The sequence below is a fragment of the Lucilia sericata genome, unplaced genomic scaffold (assembly GCF_015586225.1).
Source record: "Lucilia sericata isolate MDLA Ls3-8-SP2 unplaced genomic scaffold, ASM1558622v1 Contig000154F_arrow, whole genome shotgun sequence".
In the NCBI taxonomy this organism is placed as follows: domain Eukaryota; kingdom Metazoa; phylum Arthropoda; class Insecta; order Diptera; family Calliphoridae; genus Lucilia; species Lucilia sericata.
The window spans coordinates 282,505-297,597 of NW_023994185.1; the positions used below are offsets into that span (position 1 = coordinate 282,505).

At 31.8% G+C, this 15,093-nt stretch overlaps 1 protein-coding gene across 1 annotated transcript in view; it reads right to left on the reverse strand.

Annotated features, from left to right (window-relative positions):
- LOC119601316 (fez family zinc finger protein erm) overlaps window positions 1–9,680 on the reverse strand; it is an 84,634-nt gene extending 74,954 nt beyond the window's left edge. The window contains exons 1-2 of the mRNA XM_037952161.1: window positions 9,106–9,680; window positions 8,661–8,742 (exon numbers count right to left, since the gene is read on the reverse strand). The gene's annotated coding sequence lies outside the window, so the exon portion shown is untranslated. The remainder of the gene's footprint in view (window positions 1–8,660; window positions 8,743–9,105) is intronic.
- Window positions 9,681–15,093: the final 5,413 nt, after the last annotated feature.

Here is a 15,093-nt window from a genome sequence, read left to right on the forward strand (position 1 = left end):
AATGGACCAATCTTAACCATTTTCAATAGGCTTCGTCCCTGGGACAATAGAAGATTATGTACCAAATTTCATTGAATTATCTTCAAAATTGTAGTTTGATTACAAGATTTACATGAACGGACAGACGGACGGACATAGCTAAATCGACTCAGAAAATGATTCTGAGCCGATTGGTATACTTTAAGGTGGGTATAGGACCAATATTATTGTGCGTTACAAACATCAGCACAAACCCAATATACCCTCCCCACTAAAGTGGTGTAGGGTATAATAACTTTTATTATTGTGAGAAATAAACCTCCACATTGAACCTTATTTTGGGGTGTCATCTTCTTCATATATCTCATTTTCTAATTCAGAATTCTATATTGAAGAGACAGCAGATTTAACACTTTCTTGGAATCGAGAATTTGAAATAACGACATAGCGAATAACTCTTATTTGAAAATTTCATTCACAGTAGTTACCAGTAAATTATCAATCACCGTGATTAAGTCACTGTCATGAAAATATCGCTCATTTCTACCCCGCTATAAAAAGTTTAAAACGATCAAATGGCAGCTCAAATGCGGGCTATTGACATCACTAAAGCGGCTGATAACACGACTTCATAGAAAATTTACTGTTGATGGCCTATGATAGGGTTCATTTTCAGACACAGAACACACATTTTCGACAGTACTCACTGTACGACTTTGAGTATCATTAGAGTTGTCCATAAGGAATTCAGACTGAGTAATTGGATTGTTTTAAAATTATGGGATACGATCCTATATACATATGTATGTATATCGATTTATGACTTTATTGATCGATCCCTAAGATATTTATGATGAATATTTACTCATATATTATTAATGTCAAAATACCCAACGTTTGCTGTCTTCCGTTCGGGATGGGCGAGTCATTCTAAAAATGGGCGAGTCATTCTAAAACCTAAAAAAACTCATACTGAGAAACTAGTGATACTACCCTTTCCAACAGTATATAACATGCCAAACTATGATCTCATACTCTATACTATATAGTTTTGTGAGTACATAACTAAACTATTTTGATGATAGGTATAAGGAAATTATATTACCAAATGTTTGTAATAGTAGGTTCATAATTCTAAAAATTAATTTGTATAGGTATAAAGCATCATATAGTCGGTCTTACCCAACTTTCTAACATATTTTTTTCATAAATGTTTCTATGTATCATAATATATCTTTATTACTATTTAAGTAATAAGCAAATAACCAATTCCTTATTAGCATAGTGATTTCAGCAAAAAAAACACAAACAATGGAAACAACAAAAGATGAGGGTGCTTCTTGGGTTGTCATGGCATTTACTCTACAGTGGTTGAGGAAGTTTATTATGAAAGTGTATAATCGGAGATGGTGCGAATGTTATTCTTTTAGCTGGCTAGCTGGGTGACTGGATAATGTGTCGATACAGTTCAATGATTTCAAAGTTTCTTATTTTTTTCATTCAGAGAGATTATGAGCAATGATTTGAAGCTAAAAGTGTAGTTCTAGTTGATGGTGGTGGATAGAAATTTTTGAGCAAATGTTTTAAATGATTTTAATCTTTCGTTAAATATGTTTGGATTTTATAAGTATATCTATTGAAAAAATGTGAAGACTTTTAAAGCAAACATCTAGTTATCTTTTGTATATCTTTCTTATTGTCAAAGTAACACTACTTTTGTCAATTTATTGATTTGATTTTAATATTTATGAAATTAATGGATCGAATATTATTGAACTACCACGATAGGATGTCATTCTTGGTAGTAAACTTTTATGGCAACCGAAGGTTATGACATATATCCGCAAACCTTTTCCATAGAGTTACTATAGAATTCTTGATAAATACTTACATATAACAGCATTCATAGGGACAACTTCGAAAAAGTTGCTATCCTCTCTGTTAAACTAAATTCTGACGTAATGGTTGAACAGAAAACTAGCACTTAGCATATAGTTCCTGGGGATACAGACATTGCCGTATATCCTCATATCAAATCTCTCCGACAATATTGACTAACAAACACTGCCTTCATAGAAACGTTGGTTTCATAATCTAGGAAACCACGATACTATAGTTTACTCTCACTAAACAAGGACATTCATTTATATTTCGACGGCTCGAAAAGGAATAAACGAGCACTGTAATCGGTCCCAAATACCGACCATAAGAGGAGCAGCAATATTCAAATATTTACCTATAGTTTAGGTGAAATCATTCAACAGTCGTAGTAACATGGGTATGAGGAAACGGTGCAATTGTATGGATCACGAAGTGCCATTTAATATCTCTTGCTCTCATTCTGTTGCTATAAATGTACTATATATCGATATTAATGGAAACATTAGGTTGATTTGCGGGATAGCGCATTTAATGGGCTATTGGTTCTGATATAGACCGAGCTGAAAGATTTGAAAGAGCTTGTAGGGTACTATGAACTCAACATTCGAGGCAAATTAGGAATTTTTCTTCTCACATTAAATTCTTATACTGTCAAGGCTGGTTCGCCTGTCTGACATTACCCTGACTATTATGGAAATGAACAGGCAGATGAGCCTGCCAGAACGGGATCTTCTCTTGATATCTCCAACGCCGTTCCAGTAGTAACCCCGTTAGGGTTACTTCAAAAGGCTAAGAAGTGGTGGAATAACCTTGACACATGTAAAGGGGCAAGATATTGTGACCCTCCTTCAAAGAGAAATGCACAAGACTCTTTATAAACCGAAGTAGACAGGATATATCGAGATTGATAGCAGTAATAACAGGACACTGGGTGCTAGGCAGACATGCAAGTCGGCTTGGGCTACCCTCCAATGAATACTTCCGCAGTTGCAAAGACAGGGAAAAGGAAAAAACGGTCTTCCATCTTCTCTGCGAATGCCCTGCTTTATCGGTTAAAAGAAACCGTTTTCTTGGCGTTACTTCATATCTAACCTTGGTGAAATATCTAAGATTTTTCACTGCTACAGGCTGGATCTAATAATACATATATACCATACTGGATTTTTAAACGAGCTAAAAACCTTAACGCCATTTTCTGAAGGTGACTTTATATGGACCGATCCCCATGAAATTTGGTAGAGATAGAGAGAGTTGTTCTTACAAAACTTGTTTATGTCAAATTGCATGTCAATTGTTATACATATTTCTATGCCAGTTACGAACGTTAAAGTCATTTTTTGAGGAGATCTTATAAAGGAGCCGATGTGGACCGATGTAAACTATATTCAATTTTGTAAGTGAATAAATTGTATCACAATTGCTACAATATTAACACATTTATGAGTAGTGAAGCAGTATTCCATGGGTCACTTGTATGGAGGTTAGGGGAAATCATGAACAGTTATTTCTCAATACCAAATAAAATACGTTAACAGAGTTTCTTAGCTTTTCCGTGCTTTTAACAGATAGACGGACGGACGGACATCGTTAGATCATCTTTGAATTTAATAAGTGGCTCTACGACCAAAATTTTTAGATGTGGGTATAAAAATATAACGAATTCGAGACAAAATTAAATGGAGGTTTATCAAACTTTAGGATAAGATAATCCAAAAACATGGTTTGATGGACAAAATTATATATTCGGATTCGCTAAACTTTTAGAAAAGTATGTATGTTCAGGTCTTAGAGCTATCGAGCTGTGATTTTTTTTAACTAAAAGATTTCAACGAAGTTTTAATTTTTTCTCTACGAAGTTGCCCGTGCCTCCCCTTTTGAAGTATTCTTTGGTTAGAAAACTATGTCGGGCAAAAAATTATACTGAGAGGGTAACGTTAATAGTTGCTGAAGTTTTTGGGAGATCTTATGTGAAAACAATAGATCAATACCTCTTACAGTTAGCTGCACTTGCGACTTGAACCCGGTGGATTTCGGAAAAATTACATATATTTTTATATTTTAGAGAAACAAGTAAGAAAGTATAGTCGGGCTTGGCCGACTATATGATACGCTACACCAGTTATGAATATTTAATGTGATTTATTTTTATACCACCATCAAAAAAGATGGGGGTATATTGTTTTTGTCACTCCGTTTGTAACACATCAAAATATTCATCATAAAAGTACATATATTCTGGATCCTTAGTAAATTCTAAGACGATCTAGCTATGTCCGTCTGTCTGTCTATCTGTCTGTCTGTTGAAAACACGATAGAGACCAAATGGAAGTAGCTAGCGGGCTGAAATTTTGCACAGATATTTTATATTGATGCAGTTTGTTTGGTATTGAAAATGGGCAATATCGGTCCACGATATAAGGTCCCCTTCATAAAAAGACTTTAACGCTCATAACTGCCTTAAAGAAGCATCTATAGCGATGAAATTCAACATGAGCATATTTCATAGGAACCTTAATATCATTGTAAAATTTTATAAGGATCGGTCTATAATTGACCCTACCCCCCATATAAGGTCCCCTTCAGAAAATGACTTTAACGCTCATAACTGCCTTAAAGAAGCATCTATAGCGATGGAATTCGACATGAGCATATTTTATAGGAACCTTAATATGATTGTAAAATTTTTATAAGGATCGGTTCATAATTGATCCTACCCCCATATAAAGCCCCCTTCAGAAAATGGCTTTGACGATCATTACTGCCTAAACTAAAATCGTTTTAGAAAATTTGATGAGGATCGGTCCATAATTGACCAAAAAAAGGCTTTGTGTGGGGGCTAGGGTCAAATGAAGTCCGATCATTTCGAAATTCGGCAAGGTCATTAAGGCTCGTATAAAACTTAGTTATGCGAACTTTCATCGAGATACATTTACATTATACATAATTATGAGCTCAAAAGCCCTTTTCGGGGGTTCAGTTGTATGGGGGCTAGGTGAAATAATGGACCGATTTTAACCATTTTCAATAGGCTTAGTCCTTGGGTTAAAACAAACATGTATTCCAAATTTCATCGAATTATCTTGGAAATTGCGACCTGTACTTTGATAACAACGTTTACATGGACACACGGACGGTCGGACGGACATCGTTAAATCGACTCTGAAAGTGATTCTGAGTCGATCGGTATACTTTAAGGCAACGGTTCCCAAAAGGGGGTCCGCGGACCCCTAGTGGTCCGTAGCAAAATCCTAGGGGGTCCGCGAAGACGAACGAAAAAAATCATGAATAAAAAATATTCTCTATATGTTACAAAATATTAAAAATATCTCAAAATTTTTCATAAATACTAAAATACACAATTTTTATTCAATAATCCCAGATTTGTTGGTGACTCTTTGAATTTTATTGTTTCGGTCGTTTATCAGGATGAAGCTAGGCCCTACAAATTTATTGTTTCACTTTTATAAAGTAAAGTATTACGTGATTTTGTAATTTTTATAAATATATATGTATCGAAATAAATGTTTTTATAGCAGACGGATAATGATTTGCCTTAGAATTAAATACTGATACTGGTATCCCGGAATATGAAGTTAGGTCACATTTCATAATATTTTTTTAAATTGTAAGCAAAAGTGTTAATCTAGTTAATTTTAAATATAAATATTCCATTCCAACGTGTTACACAGATTTTAACTTCATTTTGTTGTCCAATATTATTAAATCAACATCAGAAAATTCATAGCGTTTTGCGTAAATAGTCAAAACCACGCAGTAAAATAATTCGTAGGTATTTTAAAATTCAAATTTAAGATCCAAATTCACAGTACATTCGTAAAGAGTTCAGGTCATATTTTATGTGGGTAACGCATTCCGCAACAACATCGAAGAAGTCTAACTTTCACATATTTTCCCGAAAACTTAGCTTACATACTCAGCTCCTATGCAATCGCAAAAAAATTTAGAAACATGACTCTTTAAGCACATGTCGACAATACTTGTTAAAGAAACCTTTTCTCTACCTTGACGAGAAATGAACATGAAAGCTCTCACGATCATAAAATTAAACATCATGTTAGAAGTCATTCTATATTTAAAACCATGAAATTGAAAACATCTCCGAAATACTAAATGTTCTCAATGTACGGGAATATTTTATAGGGTTTATGGACCAGGACTAAGACAATTTTCGGACGAACAATTACACAGTGATACAGCAAAAAAATGCAGGGGTTCTCATATACCAATTCCATTTCGTTATAGTCCATAGAGTAGGAATTTATTTTTAATTTTTCCCGATCACTTCGTTTAGTTCCTTTTTAAGAGCAAAAGTTGTGAAAAAGAACTATTTTTGAAGTTTTAACTTTAAAAAAAATATATGTTTGGTAGTTTGCAACCGATTTTTAAATTGGATATTTTGTTTTAAAGATACAAGTGTTGTCTTTCAACCCGAAAAAATAAATCCAAAATTTATGATTAATGTCTTGGTTACGGCCATTTAAGTAAAAAAACTCACACTTTTTTCACAATTTTTAATTTTCATACTGCTCTACGTTGGCCATGAAGCAGTAACTTTAGCTTTTATTACATTTGAAAAAAGGCACATTAAGTTGGGTTTCCAATGATGGTCAATTTATGATAATCGATGAAAAAGGTTATGAGTTGTGCTAAGTTTTGTAAAAATTTTCTTTGTAACAAGTTTAAAAAATGTTTATAAACATTTTTATACAAAAATTAATTTGTATGGAGAAAACCAAAAATTCGAGAAACATGCTATTAGAAAAATTGGCATAAATCATCCAGTTTTTCATAGATTTTTATGAAATAACAAGTTTTAAAACCCTTCCTTTATGTGATTCTTCAGGAAAGTAATGAAAGATGAACTCACTGCCTCATGGTCAAAGTAGAGCATGATGAAAATGAAAATTTTTTAAAAAAGTGTGAGTTTTTTTACTTAAACGACCGTAACTCAGACATTTGACCATAAATTTTGGATTTCTTTTTTTGGATTAAAAGACACTTGTATCATTAAAAAAATATCGGATGAAAATCGGATGAAAACTACTAAACTTATGATTTTTCAAATTTAAAACTTCAAAAATGGCTCTTTTTCGCATCTTTTGCTCTTAAAAAGTAAGTTAACGAAATGATAGGGGAAAACTAAAAATATATTCGTACTCTATGGACTATAACGAAATAGAATTGGTGTATGAGAACGCCTGCATTTTATTTTTCTTCACTTTTGTATCACAGTGTTATTTATAACAATAAGATATCAAAATATGTATGGGGGTCCGTTAAATTAAATAAATTCCTCAAGGGGTCCGCGAAGTAAAAAACGGTGGGAACCGCTGCTTTAAGGTATTGTACTAATATTTTAATGCGTTACAAACATCAGCACAAACGCATAATACCCTTCCCACTATAGTGGTGTAGGGTATAAATAGTGTAGCCCAGAAAGTAAAATTTAAATCGGGACAATCTTAAACCATAAACTATGAAGATCGAAGGTAAATGTTGCAATATTTGATAATTCTCAGTGTTCTATATCAAAATATTATTTAATTGTCAGTAATATTTAATAAAAATTGCCAGAATTTATAGTATAAAGTCCGATATTTAACAAATCGAAAAAAATTTCGAATAAAATTTTCATCGAATACAAAATAGAGCCCTGCATGAGTGACTTAAATAATAAATTAAAACACTTGATTTTTTTCAAACACTGTGTTTGACTCACTCATTGTTTTATGAATGAAATGAATAGTATATTTGAAAATAAGGAATGTTAGTCAATACTCAATTCTAACGAAACAAGTAATGAGAGTGTTTGTGTGATTCAATTCAAGTAGTATACAGTGAGTGAATCGAGTGAAAGCAAAACAATTTTTAAGTTCGACAAATTAACAGATTTTTTGAATATTACTTCGAATTTTCGAACTTAATTTCGAATAGTCGAAGATAATATAGTAGGGTCATCAACTGTACTTAACACTGCCAAATTTCAGCCAATTTGGTCCACGGAAACTGGTTTTATCAGCTTTAAATTTTTTTCGAACATGAGTTCGAATTTTCGAAAATTTTTTTTTTAGTTTTTTGGACTCAAAGAATAATTTAAAAGCATAAAAAATTTTTCGAACATAACTTCGAATTTTCGAACTTAATTTCGAATATTCGAACATAATATTATCTTGTCATCAATTGTACTCAAGACTACCAAATTTCAGCGAATTCGGGCCACAGGAACTAGTTTTAACAGCATTCAAAATTTTCACCATTTATTCAAGAAAAAGTTTGAATCGATTCATTCGATTCAAACAATCTATTTTGTATTGTTTTAACATAAACAAATTGTTTACTCGCTCGATTTGAATGTAGTTGCACATTCACTTGATAGTACTCACAACGTTTGAGTATAACAAAACTTTGTAAATACTATTCTAAACAAACAATGAGTTGAGTGCAAAGCAATGAGTCACTCATTGTGTGTAGCAAATAGAGTTACTCATGCAGGGCTCTAATACAAAAAAGTTATTTTTAAGACACTAGAGGAATGAAATGCTTTCTTTGTTAAAAAAAAAAAACTTCAATGATTTTAGATATAAATTCAAACCAAAATTAAGTTTTCTGCCTTATTCATAACATTTTATCGAAGGTTTATTTAATTTATTGATAAATTGTTATGAATGAGGCCCTTAGAATCTATAAATTTCATTTGAAAGTTTTAAAATTTCAAGAAGAAGTCCAAGTTTTGAACATATTAATTTGAAAATCATTAAATTCAAAATCTAATTACTCACCCTCGTATATAAAGCTTATGTATCTGCAGATATTAAAGTAAATTAAAACTTTTGCAAATAATCCGTGCGAACGTAAGTAATCCTTTGGTAAATGTTTTAATTTGAAATTTATTTTGTTTATTAAATTTAAATATTATTACAATGTAAATATAATTACATATATTTTTCTGTGTGTTGATAGCAATTTATTTAAAATTTTCTCTTTTTTTATTTATCTTTAAAACACAAAACTTTTTTCACTGATAAAACACTTTGTGAAACGTATGTACATATATAATTTTTAATTATTTTGAATACGAGTTGACATTTTGGCAAAGCTAAACAAATAGTATATTTGTCATTATTGTTGTTGTTCTTTATTAAAGTTGAGTAAAAACACCAGCAGCACAATAAATGCAACAGTAAAATTAATAAATTTACATTGACGATATATAGAGATATTTACCGTTAATTTCAACCACGTAACGACAATGTCAATTTTGAAATGCAAATATTTGAATTATGACAGAAGAAATGCCGTAAATGTAAATTAATGCAATAACGGTATTTTATATATTAATGTGTATTAATGCTTCAACATGTCTGTATACAAAAACACAGAGAGAAATAACTTGAGGAAAGGCCAACAGAGAAAGGAAAACTTGCATTGATTAAGGAAAAAAAACGTTAGCAAACAAAACTTGCGGGAATGGTAAAGCAGGATATGTGTAGCATTTTATTTACCAGCAAAAAAGAAGTTTAAAACAAATACAAAATGTCATTAAAAATTAATATTTAAAAGAGCGCAAAGAAAGGCGATCACGTCTTAATGAGGTTATAGCAAAAAAGCACGACAAAAAACGCGGGCGTGGGTGTGTTAATGTCGTCAACAATGCTTCTCACACACACATTCCATCGTTAACATCAGCAGCACCATTATTTTAATATGCACTCATAATTTATAGGCGCCATTTTTAAATAAAGAAAGTGTTACTTTGTTTTTGTTTTAGATTTTACTTGTTTTTGCATTATTTTCTTCTTTTTTTCACACTCACTGCCGTCGGTAAGTTTTCAGTTTTGGAAATTCACGTAAATTTCAATGCGCTTGTCGTCTATAAATTTTCCCCAGAGAATCTCTCACGTACACGTGCTCTCACAAACTACAGTTATTTCTCAGAAACAAAACAACAAAACTGCAACATTAATAAATGGGAGAGTAATGTATACAGTTACAAAAATAAAATGTCAATCAGAGTTGAATTTTTTCTGAAAACAACACCCTAATTTACTCATATTACATTCTCTACCTCTCTTTCACTCTCTACAACTCTCAGGCTCCTTCATTGTTTATCACAATTAAGGGGTGTTTCTGATTTTTTTCAAAGTTGTTGCTGTTCTTCTTCTTGGTTCATTTATAAATTGCATCATATGTCGTATTAACAGCCATTATCGCCTTCATCATCATTATATAGCATTTGTTGTTGTTGTTGTTTTTATGTGTTTGTTTCTTTGGGTTCTTTTAAACATCAACACCATCCATCTATGGGTTGCGGCAGCACCCATTGTTAAATCACTCCATTTACTCTTCGCCTTGTTGGTTAGTGTGTTTGTGTGTATGTGGCGTATCAAAAGTTCCATCTTTTATTTAACCCGTTTCCATTTATTATATGTTTGTGTTTTTGTAACATACATATGTATGGATTCATTCTGTTTATATTTGTGCTGTAATTTACTTGATTTGCTCCTTTTTTCGGTTCTGTTTGCAGGTGGTCGTTTTCATTTATTTCTGTTTTTTTTTTTCATCATTTCATTTTGTGTTCCATACAATGTCTAGCCTGAGATGGTACAGCTCAAGATGTTGTTTGAAAATGTGGCATTTCATGCTTTTATTACAATGGCCTTTGTAGTTTGTTTAAATTATCCCATTCTCCATCTATACGCCATCAGGTTTTTTGGAAAAGGTAAGGAATTGAAACAAAAAATTCAGGAATTTAAATTTTACTTCCTAAGGTTGGTATAATTTTTGGGTTTAAAAGTTTTTTTTTCAGGTATGAGCTTTCCAGCAGTTCTACAAAGAGTTGATATATCCGAAAACTATAATCATTTCCACTAAAGTCTAAGCACTTGATTATCTCTAGTTCGTCTTTGATCACGAAAACACTCTTTGTAAACGAGACAAGACAATCGTCAATATACATATGTAGTGTCTTTTTTGTAAGCGAAAGCGGTGACAGTAGTCAATTTACTGCCTCTTTGTAATCTATGGAGTAACGATTAACTTCCTTCCTATATGTTAAAATAGCTAATCACCTGGATAGTCGGGTGGTTATGGATAATACTAAGTGATAGGTTAAATAGCTAGTTCCGTACTGCTGAGTCATAAAATTCCTCTGTAATATGTCGGTCATGTGATATAATAGTCCCTCGAGTATAACTGTTGGAAAGTTTTAATTTTTTAACAATTTATCAGAAACCTCAATGTCTCAAATATTTATGTACAAAAATGGGGTTTTTGCAATTTTTATGACACGATATCTCGAAAAGTTAATGAGATGGAGAAATTCTGATCCATATTCGAATTCGGCTCAATTCTCTAGAAAAGTATACCTCTCGTTGACCTTTTCTATTTAGAGAGAAGGGTTTGGGAAGTTTTTCCTCAAACGCCTTATTATCTAGACCTTGCCCCTTCCAATTACCATTTGTATCGATCCATGTAGAACGCTCGCTCTAGGATACACTTTACTTCAGAACAGTTAGCATTTTGAGGCGCGGAAATCATATGTTGCCAGAAAGATGAGAAAAGTTTAAACGTTTCGCTCTGCAACCTAAATGTTTCAAATATGTATGTCCAAAAACAAGATTTTGAAAATTTTTATGACACGATATCTCGAATACTTAATGTGATGGAGAAATTCTGATCAGCTTTGGATTTGGTGCAGCTCAATCCTTTAGAAAAGTACACCTCGGTCTCTGGGTTTCGACTTTTACAAATTTTGTTGGACTGTGCTAATTAGAAAAAAGGGTTAGCGAAGTTTTTCCTTAATCGCCTTATTATCCAGACTTTGCCCGTTCCGACTACTTCATATTTGTTTCGATCAACGTAGAATGTAGATGCGCTTAACTTCAGAAGAAAATATCCGAAATAAGCTTGTTATGTTCTTGGCCTTAAAGGATGAGCAGTTAGTTATTTTGAGGCGCGGAAATCATATGTTGCCAGAACGTTCTAGAGCGTAAATACAACTATGTTGTGGAAACGGGTTCCACGAGAACAAATTCCTTTATTTCAGCAAAATTCAATATATTGTAGTAAAGATTGAACATAATTCACATTGCGATGATGCTCTAGAAAATCATAAGAGTGATAATCTACCGCCAAAGTTAAACACCTTTGACCACTCTTCGACTGAGTTGGAAAGCTTTCAAAACTTAGAATTTGGAAGAATAGTACAGATGAACATCTTGCGAAATCCACTCTTGACCTTTAGATGAATTAGTATGAATGTTAAATGTGGCAAAAGGAGTAAAAGAGTAGATAGGATTAGAAGTTTTAAGAAGATGATATAAACCGAGAGATGTTATTACCGACACATAAAGCAATTTCCGAATATTCCAAAACAAAAATAGTCGAAACCCAAAGTCCAAGATATACTTTTCTAAGAATTTGGGCTGCACAGAATTTTAATATGGGCTCAATTTTTAACTAAAAAAGTATTTATCAAAAATGTTTGTTTCAAGCTTTAGGTTAAGATATCTGAAAGAAGGAAGAACATATAACTGAGACTAAAACTTTATTTTAAAGTCGAGAGATTGGACTTTCATATAATATAAGAGATTTTAAAATTTAAGATAACTTCGTGCTCTTGTGACGTCTCAAACATGTCCAAAAACTAGTTTATTTTTAAACTTTAGTAGGTCAGATTCGGATTCTTCAAAAGTATGCATTAGTCTCTGGATTAAAAATTTGTTTGGCTGTGTTATTATTTGGTAAACCTTAAAGATTCTCGAAATTTAGGAATTTGTATTTTATTCATTCTCATTAGTACTTTGCTCCAAGAAGAAAAGTAAAGTGAATTAAACTTATGAGACGAAAATAATTCGAAAGATCGACATATCTGTGTACATACTTGGGTCACATTTCATCAACTGGCTTCGACAAAATCAACTTTACTTCTGGTTTTAATATCATATAACAATGATTTAGGTCAAGAAGAAAAGAAGTTGTATCAACGCCATCTACTTAATTCAAGGTCTTTGTCATCTGAAATATCTTAAAGAACGAACTAATATGTGGGACTGCCTAAGACTCAGACAATTCAGTATAGAGGAAATGAATTTGATCAAGGGTAGTGATGGGATATAGAGCAAATGGTCACAGATGAACATCTAGGTCTGATAGCACAAGTTTCAATGAAATTTTGATACGTTTAAATGCTGATAAACAAAAGAAGAAGAATGCTGATAAACAAAAGAAGAAATTAAATATTAAACCATTAAATATTAAATTAAATAGGTTCTTAAATCATCCAATGCCATATTTCAGAAAGCAAAATTCACTGGAAGGTTCAGTTTGTATATGAGCATATTAGTGAAGGTACTAATATATTTATGGATAGTAAAGTTTTTAGTGTTATTCCATAGTTGACCTGGCCTGTATATATAAGTATATATCATGCTGAAAGAATAATTTAAATCCGATATCTGATATCTTTTAGTTGGCATCTTAACAAGTTTGATCTGTCCTATATATGTATGAATATCATGCTGAAGGAACAATTGAATCCGAAAATCTGTATATTAGTATTATTTGGGGTACATAGCAGTTCTATATTTAACAGGTTAGTCAAGAAGATATACATAGGAAATAAGCAGTTAAAGAAATCTGAACAATTGAAACTGTAAGCAGGGTTACTAAAATAGGTTTGTTTCAAAACATTTGTTCATATTAATACCGCTGTGATATTTATTGGTTCGACAATTGATAAAACGAAATCCTTTAAACCATTTGCTTTAAAATTGAATTAAATAAAATGTAATAAAATATTTGAATTGACTACATTATGAGACAACAATAGCTCACAATGAAGTCATTGCGAAAATGTTGCCAAAGCAATTAAATTTACAATAGCTAAAGAAACACTTACCATGTGAAATCTTTCGAACAAACAAATTTCTTTGCCAAAATAGCTAACCTTTTCCGATTATCAGCTCTTATAAATTAAAATCACAGACTTATCTTCAAACTACCTTTTGTGTGATTGAGAATTCTTTGAGAATTTCATTAAAAGTGTTATTGCGTTTTGATTTTCATATAATAATTTCTATAAATTCTATACAATTGTTCTTTTTTCTAGCCACAGTATGTATATTTATTACAATAACGAGTTAAGGGTTTCCTTTCTCTCAAAAAAAAAAAAAAAGTTTACTTAAATCCTTGGACAGGACCCTTTAAAAATTAAAGTTAAAATATTTAATACACAAAATACGTATGACGTGATACCAACTGGGAAAATTAAACATTTAAAACACCACAAGTGGTACAACAGTAGGCAACAATTCAGCTCCTGAACAATAGATATATTACATACTTACTTACATACATCATATGCATACATATGTATGTACGTATTAAAATAAGACTGAAAGGATTATACACAATATTTATGTAAGTATAAAGTAATCATTAAATCTACAGGAATTTTAATGTGACTGCTAAAATTGAAAAACCTCCAACTGCCATGCCAGCAAAAGAAGAAACAGAAGAATCCAAACAAAAGAACACAAATCATACAAACCAACTCAGAGCAATTTCAAATACAACAACAGAAACATTTACACTCACACATTTTAAAGTATAAAATGCATTAACGCTGAAAAGGATAATGAAATGTTTGCATATAAAATCTAAAATTTTAAAAAAAGGTATAAAATTCTCTACTATATCCATCCATACATTCAGCTATAAATACTACGAAGATTTGAAAATGAATAAAAAGCAGCAACAAAAATAATAAGTATGAAGTAGAAATGTATGTATGTATATAAAGAAATAATAAAACAAATACAAATAATCACAAAGAGTTGCCAACTCAATTAAGGATTAAATAATTATGAACAGATTTTGATTTGTAATATAAGATTTTGAAAATATTTAACAACAACAAACGTTGCGTTCACATTTTTTCAAACACTTTGATGGATGTGTGTCAAATTCAACTCTTGAAGGCTAAATTCAAAACAACAGGTTTGATAAACAGTTAGCCACTAACCAAACGTCAAATTAATATCATAAGTTGAAGGAAAAGTCAAGAGAGCTGGAGCTTGGCTCCAGTCTAATTCAAAAAGAGCTCAATTTCGGTCTCATCTTTTGCATTCCTATTCTAACTTATGGTTGCATTGTCTGGTGGGAGGCCTTGAGAAAGGACAGTTGTAGCAAAATTATCAATAAAGCTCAAAA